Here is a 24,299-nt window from a genome sequence, read left to right on the forward strand (position 1 = left end):
AGTAACCCTGAAGAGGGAACTCGATGCCATGCATCAAAACCTGGATCTTCATGCTGAGGAAGTGTTTTGGCATGCAACATCTTGTGTCATGGTTTGGTGTACAGGTAAAAATAAGGGAGGAGGAGGAGCTTTATTACTCTAAGCTTTAAGCCAGGTAGGATTGTCCAAGTGCTGGTGAACCTGTGAGTCACTCTCTTAGAAAGCCAGGAGTAACAGGGTTTAGTAGAAGAATCTGAGCAGTTCATCTGTAAAAGTAATAATCTTTAGTTTAATCCAACTGCTTTGTTTGTGATTTCCTTTTTGGAGTAGGGGATCAACACTGAGTATGTTGCTTTGAAGCTGTGAGTAGTCTTTCCAAAATGAGTTCAGATTGTTACTAATTCATTATTTTATTTCTGAAAATGCAGAATCTAAATTATTACCTTGTAATCATGTGGTAACATCAGTTATCCATTCAGTTGCCACTTATAGTAACCCTTTAAGACTGGCCAATGCATTCTGGGAGATGATCTAGAAAAAGCAGCAAACAGCCCTTAATTTGTCATCAAAATCCAGGTATCTATAAAAAGCTATCATGATTTAGCATATGGGCAGCCCAATCCAGACATACGTGGCGGCCGGCCACTTGGGCATGGGCGGATATATAAGGACTCAATGCACTGTGCAGGGATAAGCTCCAGTCTTCAGCTGCCTAGCTAGAGTGGCATCCCACCTCCGGGTCCACTGTGGAACTCGTGGCAGCCCACAATGATTCCTGGGAGTCACCTGGCGGGGCAAAGGACATCGCTGTCATTATCCGGCAGTACCACGGTGGCAAGGGTGGGGAAGGTGGTGCCAACCTACCTTGGATCACCTCAATGTCATGGCCAGCTACAGCCACTGGAGAGATGAGGGGTCCCATGATTGCCTCAGAGCTGGTCAGGGCCTGGGCCACAGCCTCCTCATAGGTTGAACCCTCAGCAATGAGATGCCGCACTCGCTTCTTGGCTGGGCTGAAGGAGTCATTCCAATGCTTCAGGGTGGACTGCTCTGTGCGGGGGACCTGGATCACAGCGGACACTCGCTCTGCTGCCATACACCAGAAACCCCACTGACAGGTGTTCGCCCCACCAGCTCTTGTGGCAGCAAGCGCCACCATGGCATTCTTGGCCACCAAGCCAAACAGGAGCACCTTCTCTGCCTCAGTCCAGTTTGGTTGGCGGTGACTCATGGTCGAGACCTATTTGTCTGCTGCCATTCCTCCCACGGGCAGTGGAATGCGGGGGCTGCTGACCGCAACTGGCTGATAGTGGTCGTTCTCATGCCGACTCACCCAACTTTCCCATGGGACACCAGCAGGGCATCTGTCAGCCTCGACGCCCCCCCCCCCTCTGCCACTCGTGCAGGGCCCCTCACAGCTCCAGCTGCATCTGGAAGCAGTGGTAGTGCGCCTCAGGGAGGCAGCACGGCCACCACAGCCTGTGCCACAGCGTGCAAACCATGGAGGACCATGGTGGGTGGTGCTCCCCTCATCCCACCGCCAGAGCCCCCCAGACTGCGGCAGGTGCACATCCTCCCTGCTCTCTATGTGTGGGTTGCACAGTGGCGGTGATGCCGTCAGGTGAACAGGTACAGGGAGCGCCTGAGCACTTAGTGTCTTGAGGATGCCACCTGTCTGGACCACTTTTGCCTGGACCACACCGCCATCCAGGACCTATGTGAGCAGCTCGGGGCAAGCCTCTGCAGCCAGGTGACCGGCCCCCGCCCTATCCCCATCCTGCAGCAGGTCCTCATCTCCCTGCGCTTCCTGGCGACTGGCTCCTTCCAGGGTGTGGTGGCCAAGGTCCTGGACATCTTCCAGTCGTCAGTCAGCCTCTGCCTCCACTCCTTCCTAGTTGCCATGCTTCAGCGCCTCCAGCAGCATTTGCAGTTCCCAACAGGCAAGGAGGAGCTGTGGGCTGCCAGAGCTGGCTTCGCAGCCCTTGCGGGGTTCCCCAATGTTGTGGGGGCCGTGGACTGCACCCATGTCACCCAGGTGGCCCCGCAGGAGGATCCCATGGTGTACCGGAACAGGCACCACTTCTACAGCCTCAACATTCAGGCATCCTGCGACCACCTGGAGCTCTTCACAGATCTGGTGGCAAAGTTCCCAGGGAATGTACACGACACCCAGATCTTCACGTCCGCAGGCCTCAATCACCTCCTGGCAGCCTGGCCAGATGGGCAGGGGTGGTTGCTAGGTAAGGCCACCAGGTGGCGGCATGGGGCGCCCCTTCCATCCTCTGTCCTCACCTTCCTATCCTTCACAGGTGACCGCAGGTATCCATTGCTGCCCTACCTGCTGACACCGTACCAGGAGGATGCGCCCAAGGACCAGGCAGTATACAACCAGGCACACAGGACCACTTGCATGGTCATTGAGTATGCCTTTGGCCAGCTGAAGATGAGGTTCCACTGCCTGCACCACACAGGTGGCTGCCTCAGCATGCAGCCCCTGCCTGTGGCCAAGCTGGTCGCTGTGTGCATCATGCTACACAATATCACCACCCGTCAATACCTGCCAGCCCCCCAGGACCTTCCCCTCCCAGACCCTGGGTCGCCGATGGGGGAGGATGAGGAGGCGGGGGCATGGGCCACAGCCCAGCAGGACTTTGGGGGGCACTTGCACTGGGAACGTGTGCGAGCTCACATATGGGCCAATCGCCATGCGGGCAAGGCTCCCAAGGATGAGAGCATGCCATCAGTGTGGCTGCTCACACACCTGGGGCCACCAGTGGGGCACCGCGCGTTCCCATGTATGTTGATGCCTCTGGGGCACCTAAATCTATTAATAAACCAGTATTGTCAGTACCATTCTCAGGATCCCTTCAAAAATTCATGCACTTGTTGGAAAAGGCATGGGGAAGATGACAAAATGGCAGGCAGAGTTGAAGTCCTGGGGGGAGACACACAAAAAAAGACACATTGGAGAAAAACATTAGGAGGGGACCTGGGAACCCCTGTGCAATGCCTGGTGCGCCTTGGCAGGGTTCCCGCATGCCATGACCATGGAACTGTCAGGCAGGGCACCACGGCAGACATGCTGTAAGGTGTGAGTGGCCACAGACTCAACTCCTTGCTCAAGCTGCACCTCAGCAAACAGTGGCCAACGGGGATGAGAGTCGCCAGGCACACCTCCCCACGTGCTCCCTGGGCTGAGCAGGTGCAGCTTCAAGTCCACAGGTTCATCTCATTTGCATATCCAGAAGCCCCCGCGTCGACCCTCGCCGCCCCCTGCTTGTGGCCCCTGCGTGACCCCATCGAGGCTGCTCCAAAGGGGGCCGGGAGCAGTTGATCATGCCGACACTCTCAACCAGGACCTTCCCCAACCCTGGCATGTAGCAGCTGTAAGTCGCCTCAGAACACAGTGGAGGCAGCTTGGCTTAGTGAGCTATTCCCCTGCCTCATTATGCTGGGCCTGTAGGTTTGAGTCCTGCGGCAGGACTGCTTACATGCCCCGCTTGCCTCTTTATTGTGCCTGTCATCCAGCCACCATTATTTTTGGTTGGCCAAGTCTACTCCCTGGGCCGTCCCCCTTTTCCTGTGGACACCCACCCCCGATCTAACCCCCCCTGTCAGCGGCATCACAGACCCAGGCGGCGTGGGCACATAGTGCAGCTCCGGTCAAGTGTCTGCCTCACCACCCATCAGCCCCCGCCATCATACACTGCATCTCCCACACAACTGCACTGAATGGGTGCCTTGAAAGTCCCCCCGGCCACAGAGCCATGCCCTTGGGATGGCCATGAGCAGAGTATGCAGGGGATAAAGGGGGCCTGGGTGAGGTGGGAAAAGTAAAAGACATGGGAGACAAGATTGCTGCACTTGGCTGAGTTTATTGATCTGCAAGCAGGGACAGCAAGTGCGCACTTGGAGGTTCATGGTTCTCACGGACTGAGATGCCACTGACAGAGGATGCACCAACAGCTGCGGGGCTGATGAGGCTGGCTGGCTGTGCTCCAGTGACTGCCGAGGCTGTAGTGCAGTGCACACACCTGAAAGACAGAGAGACGGGGGGGAGCCTTGCCAGCTGCAGGCATAGGACTCCCCACTTCCCTCCACCAAGTGCACCCCTCCTCGTGCTAAGTCCACAAGGCATGGCCCTCTGGAGCAGAGTGCCGTGCCATGTGCCCTGCCCTCCCTGGGGAGTTGTGTGGGGCAGGAGTCGAAACCTTTGTAGGGAGGGGGGGCACTGATTGGATGAGGGATGGGGGCCTTGCCAGCCTGGAACAGCAGGGGATTGGTGGGTCGATAACACGGCTCCCAAAAGGGTTTGTGCGCTGCTGCGGCCACACCGCCAGTGTGTGCTTTGTGCTTCCACTGGTGCCTATGGGGCATGCCAGCATTTTCCGTGGTGCAGGTTTGTGCCTGGCAGGGGGGGCATTCCTGCACCAAAAGGTCTCTGGGACCCAACCAGCTGTGGCCACGCCCCTGGGTCAGCCCCCTCCTGTGCCGAAGTGCAGCCCTGCACCTCTGCTGCACCCCAAGTGCGGCAGGGTGGCACACCACCATAAACCCGTAGTGGAAGCACGCTGCGGTATCTGGAGAGTGGCACACACCTCATTTCCGCCGGCATAGAGGAGGATATGCTGGCGTAGGTCTCCCTACCATCGGCGTAGCGGTAAGTCCGCTTCCATAGCACTTTCACCCCCCACCCCCCACCCCTTAGGATTGTGCTGTAAATTACTGGAATGTTCTGGTATATCTTCCAGTGACTTAGAAGTAATACTTCCTATGCGTTGTTTCATTTCTAACACTATGTGAACAAGCACTATGACTATCATGTATTCATGAGAATATATTTTCAGTGTCTTTTCTAAAAGCAAAGGTGTATTTGAACTGTTCAGAGTCTTGCAGACTGACAGATTGGAAGTTTTGCCTACAAATCAGCTCAAGCTGTCATCTGGAAGCTTACTTTCTCTAGTCTCTGACTATATCCCTTGTCTCCTTATACTTTCCTGCCACTAGAAACCAGCTAATATTTGATTCTCTTCATCTTTTTTTTGTTATTTTAGGAGTCTTCTTAAGACATCTATTTATTAGATAATTCCGGAGGGACCTTTTCATTCCTCCCTAATATGTTTTGTTCCTAATTTTAGCTGGTAAGCAATGTCTGATAACTTTAGGCTTTTTATAAATTAAGACAAATAATACTTAAATTGAAATGAGTAGTACATGTTCCCAATCCAGTAACTGAGAAGAAAGGCTTATGCTCTATTAATTGCAATGGGGCTTCAAGTTGCATATCATAATGCTTAATGCAGTACCTGCAATGCATTTCACAAATGAATAAACTTGCAGTCAGTTCTAGCCATGAGTACTCAGAAATGTTCCATTCATTTCAATGGGGTTTGCTTCCAAATAAATATATTTAGTAGTACTGCATCTGTTTTGGCATCACAAGTGGGTGGAATTAGGATTGCTAACTACTGGTGGGGAAATTCCTGGAGATTTGGAAGTGCAGCCTGGGAAGGATGGAGTTTGGGGAGGGAGGGACATTGCTGGGGTATAATGTCATACAGTCCATACTCCAAAGCATCCATTTTCTCCAGAGGAGCTGTACTATGGAGATCAGTTGTAATTCAAGAAGATTTTCAGGCCCTACTGGAAAGTTGACAGTCCTAGATGGAATTCAAACTCAAGAAAAAGTTCAGCTACTACAAATGACATGAAGCCACTACTATCCTGCTACCATATTCCAGAGTGCATGAAAACACTACACGTACAAAATATAAAGTAGATATAGGTGCATAGCCTATTCTGTAATTTATTAAATTTATTTTATTTATACCCCTCCTTTTCCCCCAGTTGAGAGTAAAACCATTTTACCTCATTATCCTTTCCTCCATTTTATCTTCATAACAATGCTATGAGGTAAATTAGACTGAGAGTGTGGGACCATCCCAAAGTAGATTACCAACCTCCAGATAGTGACTGGAAATCTTCCACCATTACAACTAATCTCCAGGTGGTAGAGATCAGTTCACCTGAGGAAAATGGCCACTTTGGAAGGTGGACTCTATGGTATTATACCCCATTGAAAGTCAAGAAGGCACCAGACATTTTTCTGTTGGGATTACAAATGGAAACATTTCTGAAACAAGATAGAATGATACTTTGCTATATGCTTTCAGCTGCTCGGACATTATATGCGCAGATGTGGAAGCAAGACAAAATACCAGAAAAGTGGGAATGGACTCTAAAAGTTATGCATTGGAGTGAAATGGACAAGCTTACAAGAATCTTAAAAGAGCATGATTTAGAGAAGTTTAAAAATGAGTGGAGAAAATTTCAAAATTATGTTGAAAAACAATTGAATGTTAAGGGACAATTGGCGATCTTTGACAATGCTTAAACTCTAAAGGAACGTTAAATGGATTATAGTAAAAAAGCAAGACTAGGGGAACTTTTTTTTTACAATGATTAATGCATTGGAGTGAAATGGACAAGCTTACAAGAATCTTAAAAGAGCATGATTTAGAGAAGTTTAAAAATGAGTGGAGAAAATTTCAAAATTATGTTGAAAAACAATGGAATGTTAAGGGACACTTGGCGATCTTTGACAATGCTTAAACTCTAAAGGAACGTTAAATGGATTATAGTAAAAAAGCAAGACTATGGGAACTTTTTTTTTTACAATGATTAAATATGGATTATAGTTATAACATATGGTTTTTCTTTCTTTTTCTCTTTTTGCTTTCTGATGCTTTTTTAAAGAAGATTCTTTAACAGATTTATTTGTTTACCTTTTTCTTTTCTTTTTTTTCTTTTAAGCTATTTAATTATTATGAAGTAAGATTCTTTAATAGATAAAGTTTTACCTTTTTAACAATTTAAATAAAATACACTGCCGGGGGTCATCAAAAGAGGGGGAGGGTGGAGAAAATGTAATGTATATGTATTAATCTTTAATAACAAATGATGAGTGTGATTACAATATATTACAGTACAATAAATTGTTTTAAAAGGAAAGTCCTACTCCTCCACAAACCTACCCTCCTCAGGCTCCACTCCCAAAATCTTCAGGTATTGTTTTTACAAATATTGTTAATATTTTCTGTCAATCTAACATAATAGATGATTAAATTAAAAAGATTAAAGTAAAAGATTAAATATTAAGTGCATAAGGAAATTAATGAGACCCTCAAAATAATAATTAGAAAAATCAGGTTGACATTTTAAAATAAAGATCATATACAACATTTTTAATCTAGACCATAAAATGTGAACAAAGCACATGGTATAAGTGGGCATTTTGAACATAGGAAGTGGAATGTTCTGACCTGGTTGCTATACAGGGGTGTCAAACTCATTTGTTATGAGGGCTGGATCTGACATAAATGAGACTTTGTAGGACCAGGCCATGTTGAGCTGGGCCATGTCAGACCGGGCCATGTGTGTACCTATTTAAGATTAGGTAGCAGAGGGGTTTAGATAAAAATATGGAGCACAGGTCCATCAGTGGCTATTAGCCACAGTGTATGTGTGTATATAACATTTTTTGCCACTGTGTGACACAGAGTGTTGGACTTGATGGGCCGTTGGCCTGATCCAACATGGCTTCTCTTATGTTCTTCTCTTATATAAACTTTATGAAGGACACAAACACTATTAATTTAAAAAAAAAAACTTTAAATATGCTTAAAATGTTAGCACTCGGTCTTAAATGTGCTTTCTTTGTATTTCTCCCATAGGATCCAGGGAACTGGACAAAGGAAGCTGTGATTCTTTCCTTCCTTCCCTGTGGGACAGGGGAAGGAGGAGCCTCAGCCAATAGAAGGGAGAGAGTCTTGGCTCAGTAGCTCTTATGTGCAATTGAGAGAGCCTGGAAAAACAAGCTCTGCCTTCCCCCCTTCCTCCCAAGGGAGGAGCCTCAGCCAAAGGAGAAAGTGGAGGTTTTGCTCTAGCTCTTGTGCAATTGAGCAAGTCTTGCAAATCAAACTGTTATGCAGAAGGAAACAAGAGAGAGGGAGAAGGAAGCAGATGACAGCCAGTTGCTCTGGGGCCTGATAGGAGCCCTCCGAGGACCTGATTTGGCCCTCGGGCCACATGTTTGACACCCCTACTATAGATAATCCAATTTCATTGCTCCAATGTTCTCATCCCTGCTAGCAATTAACAGTTCTTAAGTCCAAGAGTTAGGAACCATAACTGGCTCTATTCCTGACTTCAAATAAGTCCACAGCACCTCTGATTCATACAAATACCATTGGATACCAGCACAACAAACAAAACTGAGCAGCCAATTGCAAGAAACAGTGGATTTCACCAAATCTGGAATACTTTGCCTACTAGTCATGTCATGTGTCAGATGCTAAATCCTCTGTGCTAAGACAGGGAGACCATGCTTCCCAGTTTCTCATCTACTTTCTCAAGGCAATTAATATGACAATTACTATGCATTCAGGATAACTTTCCTGCCATGTGTTATGGCTCGCACTTTGAAAGCATCACAGCTGCTGATGTTTTGGACCAAGAAATTTCTCCCAATTAGGAGTAACTGCACACTGACAGAATTTATTTTCCTGCTGTAAGTGAGGGAAGGCATTTAAGTTGCTCCTTATCTGAGCTTGAGTTTCTAAAGAAAAAGGCACTAAAAATAATTCTATGCATCATTTAAGTTATATGGCCTTTAGGACCAACACTTCCTCTATTTTTCATTTCAGAGATGAACAACTGTGGACAGTTTCCATCACTATATGGCCTTAAGTGAAATATAAAATCTGCAACAGGGAAAATGTATTTGTTGCATTTTTATCCTGCCCTTCCTCCAGGGATCTCACGAGCAATGTTCAAGGTTCTATGGTAGGGCTAACCAACTTTGGGCTGGAAAGTTTCTGGAGATCTGGGAGTGGACCCTGGGGGGAGTAGTGTTTGGGCTGGGGATGGGCCTCAGCAGCGTAAAATGCTAGAGAGTCCACCCTCCAGGGGAACTGATCTCTATAATCTGGAAAGCAGTTGTGAATCATGATTCCAGAAGATTTCTGGACTGTACCTGGAGGTTGGCAACCTTAGACTCTCTGTCCATTTTTGTCATAATAATAATAATGTGATGTGGTCTAGACTGAGAATTAGTGACTTGGCCAAGGTCACACACAGTATGACTCATGTCTATGTGGGGATTTGTATCCAGGTCTCTTACTGTCATAGTCTGACAGCCCATTATTAAACACTGGGGTTCAGCTGAAAGTAAATGATAACCAAGCTTAAGATAAAGTGTCTTAGACAGTATTCTTCTGTGAAAAGTGAGAGTCTAGTAATGAAATTTAACTTGCCTAGGTGGAAGTATTTTGATGGACTAAAGTTATTTTGGAGTATTAAAGCCATAGCACTAAAAACTACTTAAATCATGGAACTTTAGCTTAAAAGAAAGAGGACTGGGTCACTTGATATTTTTATACCAATAAAAATGTTTCAGAGTCTCATATAAACTGGGCAAACAGACTATATTATTCATTAGGGCTTGCTTCCATGTAAGAGTTTTACTGAAGAAGTAAATACACCTTTAATAGGGTCAACAAAAACACATTAAATGAAATAGAGGGAATATTTATGGATACACTTCTTGCGGCTACCAATTCATCACTGTGTGTTCTAAAATCCACCAACAAGTGAGGCAGTTTACAAGCTGGGGAGTAATTTATTTATTGTTGACAGTTCAACCCTGAACAATGAACCAGTACAAATAACAACTCAAACCAGCACTAAATAAAGATTACAGGGATATTATGTCTTCTTTCAGGATATTTCAGGGTGACTAGTCATGAACTGACTTATATTAATGTTTTGTACTGCAAGAACCTACCAGGGACGTAGAGTATAATGAGTTTCCTAAAGGTTCTAACATAGCCTTGACTTTTTGATGGGAAATAACAGACATTAGATTTTTTTTAAAACATATCAACCTGTGGCAGCTGGTAGGAGGCAAATTACTCAGTGGGAAGGAGGAAAGGAAAATGTCCAAAAGGTTGACACAATTAGAGTACAATAGAGAGTTAACCTACATAGAGCAACCTGGGAAAAACACATATAATGTCATTAAACATATATCCTTTTCCCCCCTCCTCTCCTGCTGCCAAAGTGAACTCATACACTAGCCATAAGATTATAAGAGAGAACTGTGAAATTTAAAACATGCTTTTCTAGCAAGGTTGGATGTCTTGCCTTGCTATCTTGATGATCCTGAATCAGGGTTGGCTGTGAGTCCCAAATATGTTTTGAACAGAGACATCAAGAAGGACAACATTTCAGGCAAAACCAGAAACAGTAGCAGTATGAAATCACTGCTTATATATTTAGGAGCCAGGGAGAGGGGAAGTAATTGATACAGAAGATGTTCACACTAGGCTGAGTCCCATTTTCATCACTTTAGATATACACAAAGGGAGACCTGCAAGAAACATGTGGGGAGGAGGCATTCCCCCACCTTTGCTTCCTTCTCACCCTTCTCTGTCAAAGTTCCCTCCTTTGTCTTTCTGCACTCACTCATTATCTATCATCCTTCCCTCCTCTTTTCTCACCATTTCTATGTCCACTGTCACCCTTCTCTAGCAATCCTTTCTACCTCCTCTCCTCTTATCCCTTGTATTTCTCCCCTCACACTTACCCCAGCCCTTCTCAGACAATGTCCTGCTTTCCCCACCCCTTCTCAGTCTGCCCTTTTCTTTCACTCCCCTACTTCTTTCCCTCCAACAATCTCCCCCTCTTCTTTCTTTTTCTCTCCCCCTGCCACAACTCTACAGTTATCCTGGTGGCCAAGGGGAGGCTGGTCAACCACCTAGGAGATCCAGCAGCAGCAGCATCTCCTGTGTAGCTCCAGCAGATACTGGGGGGATGTGGCTCCCAGGTGCCCAACTCGCTGAAGCCTGTCCCCTGAAATCGGCAATAGCAGCAGCAGCCTCTGTGGCAACTCCAGGGCCGTCTTGATAGGATGGCTATAGTGAGAGAGGAGAAGGAGAGAACTGTCAGCGGGACCCTAGGAGAGACCGGGCGGTGGTGGGGGTCTCCTGTGCAGCTCTGTGGGATAGTTGGGGGGGGAGCATAGCTCCCAGGTGCCTGACCCATCAAAGCCTCTCCCCAAGTGGCAATAGCAATTCCAGGGCCATCTCCCCCAATCGCAGTTGCATCAGGCAGGCATGGAGGGAGTGCAGCCCTGTCATTGAGGGGATGGCCCTCACTGCAGTGGCTTCACCCACAGGCCTGTTGTGGCAGGGGCAGCCTTTCTGCGGTGGCTCTGGCAGCTTCCCCCACACTCCTTGGGTGGCAGGGGTGACCCTCACTGTGGCAGCTTCTTTTGTGGTCTTGGTGGCAGTTTTACTTTGGGGGGGGGGAATTAAGTATCCCCCAGGTACTTTTTAATTTTGGGGGGATTTTTCTGCAAACCTGGGGAATCTCCCAAGTATACAGAAAAATCTGTTTAGCCTCCACACCCCTCCCCCAATCTGTTGATTCAGATACATGCACAGATGGGGCGTGTTGGCTATTAGATATATAGGTCAAAGTGTGTGTTCTCAGAGGTGGAAACACCTTGTAACAAACAGATATGCAAATTAAATGAAAACTGAAAATGTCTCTTTGGTTCTGTTGAAATGTTGAGGTAAACTTAAAACATGAATGATGAATAATAACAGTGAAAACAAAGTCTGTTTCTAGTCTACATCGCTAGTTTCCTCAATCATTGCTGAGTCATTGCTTCAGCAGCTGTTCCATAGTTCTCCCATTCCAATAATGGTTACAGCTTTCACCCATGGGGCACTCAGCGGACCATTTGGTTGCATATCCTGCACATGTACTCAAAGGAGTAGAAAAGATTCTTAGGTAGTGCTAGGCTTAAAATATGCTGTGTTTTACATCTCCATGAGTTACACAAGCTTTTTCTGGCCTCTCACGCATAATTGAAAGTACTAATTTTAATCTACATAGCCTTAAATAAGTGTATGTTGTGCCATATGAAAATTATTCTCTAAAATAAGTTGCCAATAACATTTTAATGATAAATTCTCTAGTTAACTTGTAGTCAGCCTTCGTCACAGGTACATTTACACGTGGCATTAAAGAACTAAACATGTACATGTATACTTATACCCTATGGTTTACAAAATAGCTTGCTAACAGTGAATAGGACCCTGAAAACCCATTTCAAACTTGACGCATTGCGCAAGTTCAAAGTGATTTTCTGTAATGGATGTTCAACAAGTCAGCCTGCACTCTCATAGGTGCTGTTTCACATATTATGTCTTCTAAATGGGAGTATCTTTGGCATATTACATCAGCCACTTCCATTGTGAGAAAAAAATGACAGTGTTTTTATTGAACTGCATCAAGGTCACACTCTGTCTCCACTGAACGAAGCAATGAATGGTTAAAGGGTTATAATGCATGTGAGAAAATAGACTGTTATCAGTTAAACATCTCATCCCTCCCACTATATAAATCTTTTTTGGGAAAAAAAAGCCATGCAATTGGTTCTCCAAGGGTAGATTTGTTCCTATTTCTCTCTGATAGATAATTGAAACTTATTTTTAAAGGATCACGGGAATTTGTTGACTTTGGAGCATTCTATTGCTTAATTTTACAATTTTCTTATCTATATCCTCCTGGTTGGCCATGCAACTATTCCTCTAATGGAGTTTGAATGACCACTACTTCTTTAGCTGTCTTGTGAAAATGATACTATTCCTTTTCTAGATCAAGTGCTTGACAATTATTTTCAAGGATCAGAGATTTTTTTTTTTACTTAGAAGCATTCTGTTGCTTAATGTTATATCTATCTTTATACCTCACCTGGAGTATTGTGTTCAGTTTTGGGCACCACATTTTGATGAAAGGCTGAAGGAGCTGGGGATGTTTAGCCTGGAGAGAAGGCGGCTGAGAGGTGATATGATCACCATCTTCAACCCATTGGTTCTGGTCCTACGTTCCGGGGTGACGGAAAACAATTCCACACCATCCTCTATATGATAGCCCTTTAAGTACTTGAAGATGGTGATCCTATCTCCTCTCCAGGCTAAACATCCCCAGTTCCTTCAACCTTTCCTCATAGGACTTGGTCTCCAGACCCTTCACCATCTTCGTCGCCCTCCTCTGGACCCGTTCTAGCTTGTCTATATCCTTCTTAAAATGCCCAAAACTGAACACAATACTCCAGGTGAGGTTTTACCAAAGCAGAGTGATCTGGACACTATACTTCTGTTGATACAGCCCAAAATTGCATTTGCCTTTTTAGCCACCGCATCACACTGTAGACTCATGTTTAGCGTATGATCCACTAAGACCCCTAGATCCTTTTCACACATACTACTGCTAAGACAAGTCTCCACCATCCTATAACCATGCATTGGATTTTTCCTACCTAAATGCAGAACTTTACATTTATTCCCGTTAAAATTCATTTAATTTATTTTAGCCCAGTTTTCCAGCCTGTTAAGGTCATCCTGTATCCTGTTTCTGTCTTCTTCTGGGTTTGCAAGCCCTCCCAATTTAGTATCATCTGCAAATTTAATAAGCATTCCCTCTATTCCTTCATCCAAACAATTGATAAAGATGTTGTACAAAACAGGTCCCAGAACAGATCCTTGAGGCACTCTACTTGTCACTCCTCTCCAAGAGGATGAGGAACCCTTCACAAGCACTCTTTGGGTGCGATCTGTCAAGCAGTTACAGATCCACCTAACGGTAACTGGATCCAAACCACATTTTACCAACTTATCAACAAGGATAGTATGTGGAACCTTATCAAAAGCCTTATTGAAATCAAGATAAACAATGTCTACAGCATTCCCCTGATCCAGCAAGGTAGTCACTTCCTCAAAAAAAAAGATCAGGCTAGTCTGACATGATTTGTTCTTGAGAAAACCATGCTGGCTCTTAGTAATCACATCCATTCTTTCTAAATGTTCTAGGACCAACTGTTTGATGATTTGTTCTAAAACTTTTCCAGGTATAGGTGTCAAGCTGACAGGTTGGTAGTTACCCAGATCATCTTTTCCCCCCTTCTTGAAGATGGGGACAACATTTGCCCGCCTCCAATCTTCTGGCACCTCTCCTGTTCTCCAAGAATTCTCAAAAATGCCAGAGGCTCAGAAATTATATCTGCAAGCTCTTTTAGAACACTTGGTTGCAATTCACCTGGCCCTGAGGACATAGTTTCATTTAAAGAAACTACGTGTTTGGGACTTCTCTAACATTTTGGTAACGGATATTTATGTGCTTAGTCCTGCTTGTTATTCCTCTGTCAACCGCTAGATGCTGAGCACAATACACCTCCACTGGTGTTGGATCCCTCAATAGCTGATCCCTCAATCCCAGATCCCTCAATAGCTGTCTTAACCATTCAATTTGAATGATAGTATCACTTATTGCAGAGTATTCTGCTTCACAGCTGCTCATTGAAATATGCGTTTGTTTCAGCGCTAGATATGCACCATACATGAATATTGCACTTCCAGAGGTAGACCTCCTGTCCGGTCTTTCCCCCCAACTTGCATCACTGTAAGCCATTAGCACTTGGTCACTGTCAGTGCTCATCATTAATTTGGGTCCTGTTGTACCTTTCAGGTACCTAAGTACATGTTTGGCTGCAATCCAGTCCCCTTGCCTTGGCTCTAAACATTTTTGACTTAGCAGATGTATGGCCATGCAGATATCGGGTCTGGTCCAGCATGCCAAATATAATAGTGATCCCACTAAGGACTGATATATTTGTTTATTTTCTAGAACAGAATCATCCTCTTCTTTTATATAACCAGTTGTCATAGGACTCTGCACGACCTTTGACTCAGACATTCCATACACCTTTAAGAGCTTTTGAATTTTCTCTTCCTGGCTTAATTGGTAATGGCCTTCTGCACTCTTGGTAATCTCCATGTCGAGATAGTACTATATCGCCCCCAGGTGTTTCATTTTAAACAGAGCTTGAGCTTATTTCACAAACCACTCAAGTTGCTTATTGCTTTTACATAGGAAACACAAATCATCTACATGGAACAAAATGTAACATTCTTGTCCATATACCTCATGACTGAATAAACAAGGGTCAGCCACACTTTGAGTAAATCCTATACTCTCCAGTGCTTTATTTTATTTATTTATTTATTTATTACGTTCAACTTATATCCCGCCCTCTCCACAAGCGGACTCAGGGTGGCTAAACATTTGTTCCATTCATTCGCTGACTGCCTAAGACCATTCAAGGTTCTGTTTATTTTTAGGACAGGCAAATCATTTGCATTAGGGAACCCAGGAATTTGCTGTAGATATAATTCCTCCTTTATGGTGGCATTTAGATATGCGGTCGTAACATCAAAATGATGTACTGCCATGCCGCTCACCCCTGCTTTACACAGTGTTGCTTTCAGTGTTTCAATTCTTACAGTAGGTGCAAAACTTTTGTCAAAATCTCTGCCCTCTAGCTGTGTAAACCCTTTAGCTCCCAGCCTCGCCTTTTTCTGTAAAGACCCATCAGTCAGGCGTTTCACTCTGGGACTAAAATAAGGATTTACAAAAATAACTGAAAGGTAGCAAAAAGACTATATTATGCTTATATAAAGAAGAGGAGGAGGGGTGAATTTAGGACTATTTAATATTAAAGAACAGAGTTTAAAAGTGAAAAAAAAACAAGACTGTTATGAATACTTGTGGTTTCTGAAAAACACCCCCATCGTCACAGCATTGCTGGTCAGTATAATTCCACAGGAAGTGACGTTTTGTATCATTGTGTGATTTGATTACCAGTGAGAACGGGATTTGCAGGCAAGTAAAGCAGGAAGTAACCATTGGAAGAAGGTCAAATTGCAAGTCAGCCAGCCTAATCTAGGACTGAAAAACCATAGAAAAACATTGGCGGCCATTAAAAGAAGGGCAAAATAAAATATTTTTTTAAGTGTTTGGGACTTCAAAAATTGGTGGAACTGGCATATTTGGACATTATAAAGTTAATACTATTGGACAGTATTGTTAGAAGCAACTATAAAGGCCTAAAAAGAAAGAAGATTTTTTTGAAAAAAGGGATAAGAAAAGTCGCGACCGCCATTTTGGATTTTTTTAAAAATTGAAAATATTAATATCTCAGCTTGAGGTGCCCAAGGAGCAGCAATTTTAGGCTCATTGGAAAGAGCAAGTCTTGCTCTTTTAAATCTGATATATAGTTTTCAATTTGGTGAGACCAAGTTTTTTTAAGTATTTTTTAATGTCATATCACAAGCCAATACGTACAAGGGCCATGTCAATGGAAAAGATGCAGGAGCAGTTAGAGGCTATGGAAGCAAGGCTGATGAAAGGAATGAAGGAACTTAAGAAAGAAATTAAAAAGGACATTGAAGCTAGTATAGTAGCCTTAGAGAAAAAAATTGAAGTTCTTAAAAATGAAACTGTGGTAACATCAAAAAAGTGGATGAAGTGGAGAAAAAAGTAAAATAATATGATTCCACCTTAAAGAGTGTGCAAGAGAAAGCTGTATTGCAGGACTGTAAGCTGATGGAAAACCTGGTACATCTGAGAGGAGTACCTGAGAATGAACAAGATTTGAAGGATTATATAATAAAAATTATTGTGGATTTTTTGGAAGATGACTTAGAAACATTGAAATACCAATATGACTATGTGTCTAGAGTCAATTCTCTCTATGCTAAGAAAAATAAATTACCAAGAGACGTGGTAGTAAAATTTGTGACATGGGATATGGTGGGAAGAATGATAGCTAAAAGCTTTGAAAAGAACTTTGTGGGGGAAGGCAGCATAGTGAGGATTATGAGAGAGCTGCCAAGGAAAGTATTGACTGACAGAAAAGCCTGTAAAAATTAACAGGAAAATTATGGGACAATGATATAAGGTATAGATGGATTCTACCAGAAGGTGTGAGCTTTGAACTCCAAGGCAGAAGGATTACAATTACAAATGTACAAAAACTGAGGAGATTTTTGGAAGAACATAAAGAATTTGATGACACAGTTTAAAGAAGAAAACACAATGGATTACAAATTATTATCTTGGAATGTAAATGGACTAAATTCACCTCAAAAAAGAAAAGCAACATTTCAGTGGATTACAAAGCAAAAATGTAACATAATTTGTTTATTAGAAGTTCATATTAAACAAATGGATTATAAATTTTTATGGAATAAGCAATTGCGTCTGGAATTTTATTCATTACTTTAGGAAGAATCTCTATGCTTTTAGTTATAAGTTGTAAGTCTCTTGTACACCATATCATATCAATTCAATTTGGAGAAATTTCCAAAAGAAGACAGAACTGTAATTTGGTACTTGCTTTCAGCTGCTAGGACATTATATGCGCAGTTATGGAAGCAAGATAAAATACCAGAAAAATGGGACTGGATTGTAAAAGTTATGTCATGGAATGAAATGGATAAACTTATAAGAATCTTGAAAGACTATGATTTAGAGGGATTTAAAATGGATTGGGATAAATTCAGAACATATATAGAAAAAGAATGGGTGATTTTTGAAAATACCACTTAGGTTTTTAAAAGAAGAAGATGAACTATAATAACTGGGTGGGGCTTTATAAAGTATAAGAAATGGGTGTTTCTTTGCAAAATTATATATATATATATATATTTCTTATTATTAAGATTCTTTTAAAGTTAAAGATACCTTTTGATATTAGAATTTTAGGCAATTGGCACCGGCGGAAGTCAAGATTTGGGGGGAGGGGAGGAGGAGAAAGTGTAATGTATGGGGAAGGTAGTAAATGTTTATTAATATTTTATTAGTATTGCATATAATTACCCTATATTACCAAATAAAATTGTTTAATCAAATTAAATCAAGTGACATATGAGCAAATTATGGTAATGGGGGATTTTAATGAAATGGTTAAAATATATTGGATAGATCTGGAGGGGGGGGGGAATAAAGGAAAATTACCAAAGTAATTTTTTGAACTAGTGAAACAAGAAAGTCTGGAAGTTATATGGAGGGAATTTAACCCCAAAGAACGTGACTACACTTTCTTCTCAGCAAGACATAATTCTTTCTCAAGAATTGATATGTTATGGGTTACAAAAAAAATTGGGACTTATAACGAAAAAAATAGAGATTCTTCCTAAAATAGGGGCAGACCATAATCCATTAATGTGGTCTTCAAAACCTATGAAAAAGACTTTAAGATGGTGGATAAATGAAGATTTGCTGCAGAAAAAGGAAGTAGTAGAGTCTTTGGAAAAGGAGACTAAATCTTTCTTTCAAATAATTGAAAATGAGGACATTCAATTTCAAATGGTGTGTGATACATATAAAGTGGTAATGAGGGGCATCCTAATTGCATTGAATAATAAAGATAAAAGAGCTAAAGACAAACAAATGATGGGCATACAAAAAGAGATTGGAAAGAAGGAGGAGCTTAAAAAGAGGCCTGGGAAAAAGAAAATTATAAGGGAGATTACAATACTAGAAAGTCAATTGAGACATATGTTAAACAAAGAAGTGGAATGGAATTTAAAAAGAGTTCAATAGAACTCTTTTGAAGGAGCGAATAAGCCTGGAAGATATTTGGCCTGGCAAATGCAAAAAAAGGAGAACAAAGTTATTAACAAAATTATATTGGGAGGCAAGGAAATTGTCAAACAGGAAGGAATCAAAAGAGAATTTTATAAATACTATGCTAAGTTGTTTAAACATCAAGAGGCGGTCAAAGAAAAGATTGATGCATACTTACGGAAAATTAAGGTAAATCCCTTAACTGAAAATAGAAGATGGTATTAAATGAACCAATTGGAAAAGAAGAAATAGAGGGAGCAATTAATTCAATGAAATTAGGGAAGGCACCCGGTCCAGATGGTTTTACAGCAAAATTTTATAAAGTCCACATGGAGGCTCTACTACCAAAACTTCAGAAGTTGATGAATACTATAAGAACAGATGGGAAAATACCTAATACTTGGAAAGAAGCAGTAATTTTGTTGATACTGAAAGAAGACAGAGACGCCACAAACGTAAAAAATTACAGACCAATTTCATTACTTTATAATGACTAGAATATTAGCAGAATGCCTTAAACAGCATTTTAATAACTTTATTAAAGAAGAGCAAGCAGGATTTCTTCCCAGGAGGCAAATTAGAGATAATATCAGAACGGTTATAGACATCATTGAATATTATGAAAAACATCCTGAAAAAGAGGTAGCATTATTTTTTGCAGATGCAGAGAAAGCACTTGATAATGTGCATTGGGATTTTATGTTTGCAGTGATGGAGAAATTGAGATTGGGAGAAAATTAATTGCCCATTTTATCATTTGAGATTTAAATACTTCCTCTTCTGTTGACCATTTCAATAATAATTTATAAGTCCTTGAAATCAACTTTTCATTATCACCCAACAGCATTTTTTCCAATTCTGTTTGCTCTTGTCTTATACCTTCATTTTTAATGTCCTGTTCCACCAAGCTCTTAATTTGTTGTAGTTGAAACCAATTATATTTATATTGTAATTCTTCAGCCGATTTTAATTCCACCTTTCCTCCATGTATTTTTAATAGTTGCTTGTACGTTAAACACATCCCTGCATCAATTTCTGAAGATAATGTTAATACTTCCGTTGGCACAATCCATAGCGGCTTTCTCTCATCACCATATTTTTTATATTTTACCCAAGTACTTAGCAAATTTTTTCGTATATAATGATGCGAGAAAAAGCCATCCGTCTTGTTTTTCCCATAAAGCATATATGCATGCCAACCAAAAATATTTCCATTACCTTCTAACGCCAGTAGTTCCTCCCTCTCTTCATTACCCGTTACAATTTCACTTTCTTGCCCTCGCAATGGGCCTTGCTCTTTTTCTTACTCTAAACATAAGAAAAGAACCCTTTTTTGTTGTTTTTAGCATCTTTGGCCAGCCTAAGCTCGTACTGAGCTTTAGCTTCCTAACTTTTTCTCTACAAGCACTGGTGATTTGTTTATATTCATCCTTGGTTATAAGGCCTTCCTTCCAATTTCTGAAGGAGTCTTTTTTATTTCTCAAGTTTTAGACAGCTGTTTATGGAGCAACTTCGGCTTCTTTAGGCTTTTTCCATTTTTTTCTTCTCATGGGAATAATCTGTGATTGCGCTTTCAGTATTTCCTTTGAAGAAACTTCCACCCCTCCTGAACCCCCTTCCTCCTAAGTATTTCTGACCATGAGATTTTACTCTGCATAGTTCTAAGTTTATCAAAGTTTGGCTTTCTGAAGTTCAACCTATAAATCTGACTATGTATAAATTTTCCCTTCCCTAAGACTGTAAATTCCAAAATCACATGGTCACTACTGCCCATGGTGCCCACTATTTCCACTTCTTCAATCAATTTTTCCTTATTGGTTAGAATCATATCCAAGGTAGCAGATTCCCTTGTTTCCTTCTTCACTTTCTGGAAAAAGAAGTTGTCAGCAAGACTAGTCAGGAATCTATTTGACTTTTCATTTTTAGCAGAGTTGGACTTCCAACAGATGTCTGGGTAATTGAAATCTCCCATGATCACTGTATCCCTTCTCTTGGAGAACTTTGCAATCTGCTGTAGAAGTTTCTCATCCAAGTCTTCTGCCTGACTTGGTGGTCTATAGCAGACCCCCACAATAATATCACTGTTTCTTCTTACTCATTTTATTTTTACCCAGAGACTCTCAACTGAGCTGCCATGCTCCGATTCGCATATTTCCTCACAAGTATATACCTCCTTCACATATACTGCTATGCCTCTGCCCATGCTAGACTACATGAACTATTGGTTTGATTCAGACTTCAATCTCTCTCTGTCTCTTGTTTCCTTCCCTATCTCTCTGTATCTGGTTTGCTGCTATGGGACACCATTCCCCCCCAAATCTCTGGCTGTTTCCCTTTAAGAGGAGGAGAGGGAGCAGCCCTCAGCCAATCAAGGGAAAGCTTTCTCTGGCTGTTTCCCTCCTTCTCCCTCCCTCAGCCAATTGAGGGAAGGTTCTCTCTCTCTCTCCTCTGTGAAGCAGTGACTCAATCCTTGTCTGTCCTAGGGCTGGAGGGTAGGGGGTTGGTCTCCACTGAGACTGAGCAACAGGCAACTCAGCCAATGGGAGATTAGGTGAACCCATGACCAGTTATGGGAGATTAGGTGAACCCATGAATTATATTGTATTATGATGAGTCATGTCCACTACATCTCAACAAAGTGATGCATATTCCCCAAGTATAATCTCTGTACAAATGCTTAACATTTTCTTGAGTCAATGTGAAGAGTCAAAATGAGGCCAATCACTTTGATACTGCCAGTAGTGCTAAATGTGGAACCATGAGTCACTCCTATGTTTTCCTTCTCTCCTTAATCATAATGTCCAAAGCCTTTGTAAATCGTATTGCTCTTGGAATGAAGACAATGCAATATAAGCATGGCTAAAAGCCTGAGGAATTTGTCAGTGGATTATTATTCCTAAGAGTTAAAACTGCTCTGCTTACTTGACACATATCACAGCAGTAGCATACCACGTGTGGCATGAAATGATGGACTCCATTTTGTGCATGCATAATATGTCAGCCACCTAATTGAACTACTGTGATTAATTGTTTGATACTGAAATTGCATTATCTCTCCATAGCTACATTTGCTATGCTCACAATTGCTGCTGAATAACATTTTTCTATACTGAAACAATTTTACATTAAATTAGATTTTTTTCAAGTAAAGTAGATGGAACACATATTTCATTATAATTTATAAAATACGTATACATTTGAATAGCAAACATTGTATAGTGCTCCTTAATCAGGCAAAAAAAAATGGCTTACAATGCAGCCAATGTAAATCAGACCAGAGCAGCATCCTAATACGGTCACTAATAAATTAAACACAAATCTTCTTGAATAGTTCACAACAGGACAAATCCATAAGTCATTACATTCACACAAAATATCTCACTGGATTAATTGGTAATTGTATGATTTGAGAACTGTAGGTTTTATGTTACTTTAAACTTTTTTTTTTCTTCAACTCACAGCAAGAAAAAAATCTGCTATTGCCTTTGCCACAAAAGCTAGATGGGGAGCCTGTACAGTTACAATATTCAAGGAGGGACTGGACTTCTTCTGGAATTACAAACAATCTCCAGGCTACAGAGATCAGTTCCGCTGAAGCAAATAGCAGCTTCAGAAGGAAGACTCTATCCGCTGAGATCTTCTCCTTTTGCCAAATTCCATCCTCCCAGTTGTTGTCCCCAAACCTAAAAAAAAAACAAAACCAAGTCACAGGTTACAACTCTACGATCAAGATATCTGACAGACTGATATTATTAATCTGGGAGAACCAGGTCTGATTTCCCACTCTTCCACACGCACTTCCTGGAATGTCATAACTCTCTCAGAGATGTTCTGCTCAAGAACAGTTCTTGGAGAGCTCTCTCAGTCCCATCTACCTCACAGGGTATCTGTTGTTTGGAGGGGAAGGGAAAGGAGATTGTAAGTGGCTCTGAGACTCCTTCAGGTAGTGAAGGGCAGGGTATATATCCAATCTCCTCCTCCTCTTCTTTCTAGTTACTACCTTGTTCCCCATTCACATTCCTTTGCTACTCTTTCCTTTGCAACCTTTCACATTCCAGCCTTCCTGTCAAGCGCTGATATTTCTCAATAGCCAGTCTTTTGTTTTAAATCAAAGCTGTTTTATTGTTAGAAACTCAGGAGCTGTACCAAGGACACAAGCCTTGGGAGTAATGACGTACGCACAGTTACACAATTGCTATATAGGATATCATCAAAGGTTACCATACAGATGCATACTTGAGTCATGGGTTCAAAGGCTACTAAACCACTATCTATTTTATTACTAAGGAATATAGGCTATTGGAAACATCATTCTCACACTTTTCTGGGAGAAGATAAAAGTTGTCTGTGTGAACCTGTAAGAGAGGCGACTTGATGGTAATGCCAGCCAGGCTGTAGTATAAACATCCTAGGGTCAGATGGATTTATTACCTACCCACTGGCTGTAAAGAAGGAGGGAACAATATAGAGCTGGTGGCCTGCTCTTTCTCTAGGAAGAGAAATACATTACAGAAATGAGTGCGCTTGACACTTCCTCTTTCTCTGCTACTATTGTTCTCTGAAGTTCTTCTGTCTATGATAATTATTCTACATCCTTTCTTCAAACAGATTTGAGATGTGTTACCAGTGATGAGATGAAGATATTATGGAGACAGTGTTGGGACTGCTAGGGTCAGAAGGGAAGCTCTAATCACTTCCCATGAAGTAGCCACAGTTTAAAAAATAATAGAGGTTGAAGCTTAGCTCAATTTGTCTTCATTAAGAGCATATTTTCTTTGAAACTACCTTGCCAAAACAAGGGTTCCAGCAACAGCAGAAAGAAAGAGTGGAGAGGGACCCATACTACAAAGTGAAGTAAATACAGTATGTGAGGGAACAGGCCCAATTCGACCTTCAGACCCAATCCTGTCAGCTCGCTCTTGAGTTGCCAACTCCTGAAGGGAGCTATTCTTCTTCCTGCCACTAGGGCCCACTGCCACCACCTGCTCAATTTAGGGGTTCCTGACTGAGAGGAACAGGACTCCAATCCCCCTTTCCAGTGTTGAGGCCTGGCCTCAAGATCCTCTGCTACCCAGCACCTGGTTATTACAGAGACCAAAGTCTTTCTTTGGGAGACTCCTGGAGGATTGACACCCTAGTCAACTGCATGCCTTCCCCCTTTCTGGGACTCCTCTGTCACAGTAGCGTAGTCTAAGGTGGTTGGGGAACTATGTGGTACAGAGCTTTACTGCCAGCCTTCAAAATAGTAAAAGATTTATTTAAAAAAGAAATGAAAAGTTACAACCATAATTCTAGCACAGCACACGATCAGCAACCAGAAGATGAAATAAAAGTTGGTTTGAAATTTATCCTTCTGTCCCTGGTCTAAAAACTTGCCCTACCAGATGTTCAAGCAGAGCAGGCACATCTAAGCTTAGTAGGGGTGCGGTCACACATCACATTAAAAGCGGATGTGTAGCACTCAAATTTGAACTGCTGAATATTGATTAGATGCAGGGGCAATCAGACGAGCATCCAAGAATGCAACTCATCCTGTTGTTGAGCGATTAGACATCCAATACTATCACAATCTTTTTTGAAGCATGCGTGATCAGATGGTGATTACTGGGAGGGGGGGCTGTCCATTGAACATGCTAACTGTTTGGAGGTGGGAAATCAAATGTTGCTTCAGAGGCGGGGGGGAGAGGGGGGGAAGCTTCTGAGATTAACGTTGCCGATTCAAACCAGGGAACTGCCAGGAACTACTTTCCTAAAAATTGGCAGTGACAATGATATCTGGAAAT

This window comes from Heteronotia binoei, chromosome 8 (genome assembly GCF_032191835.1).
Source record: "Heteronotia binoei isolate CCM8104 ecotype False Entrance Well chromosome 8, APGP_CSIRO_Hbin_v1, whole genome shotgun sequence".
Taxonomy (NCBI): domain Eukaryota; kingdom Metazoa; phylum Chordata; class Lepidosauria; order Squamata; family Gekkonidae; genus Heteronotia; species Heteronotia binoei.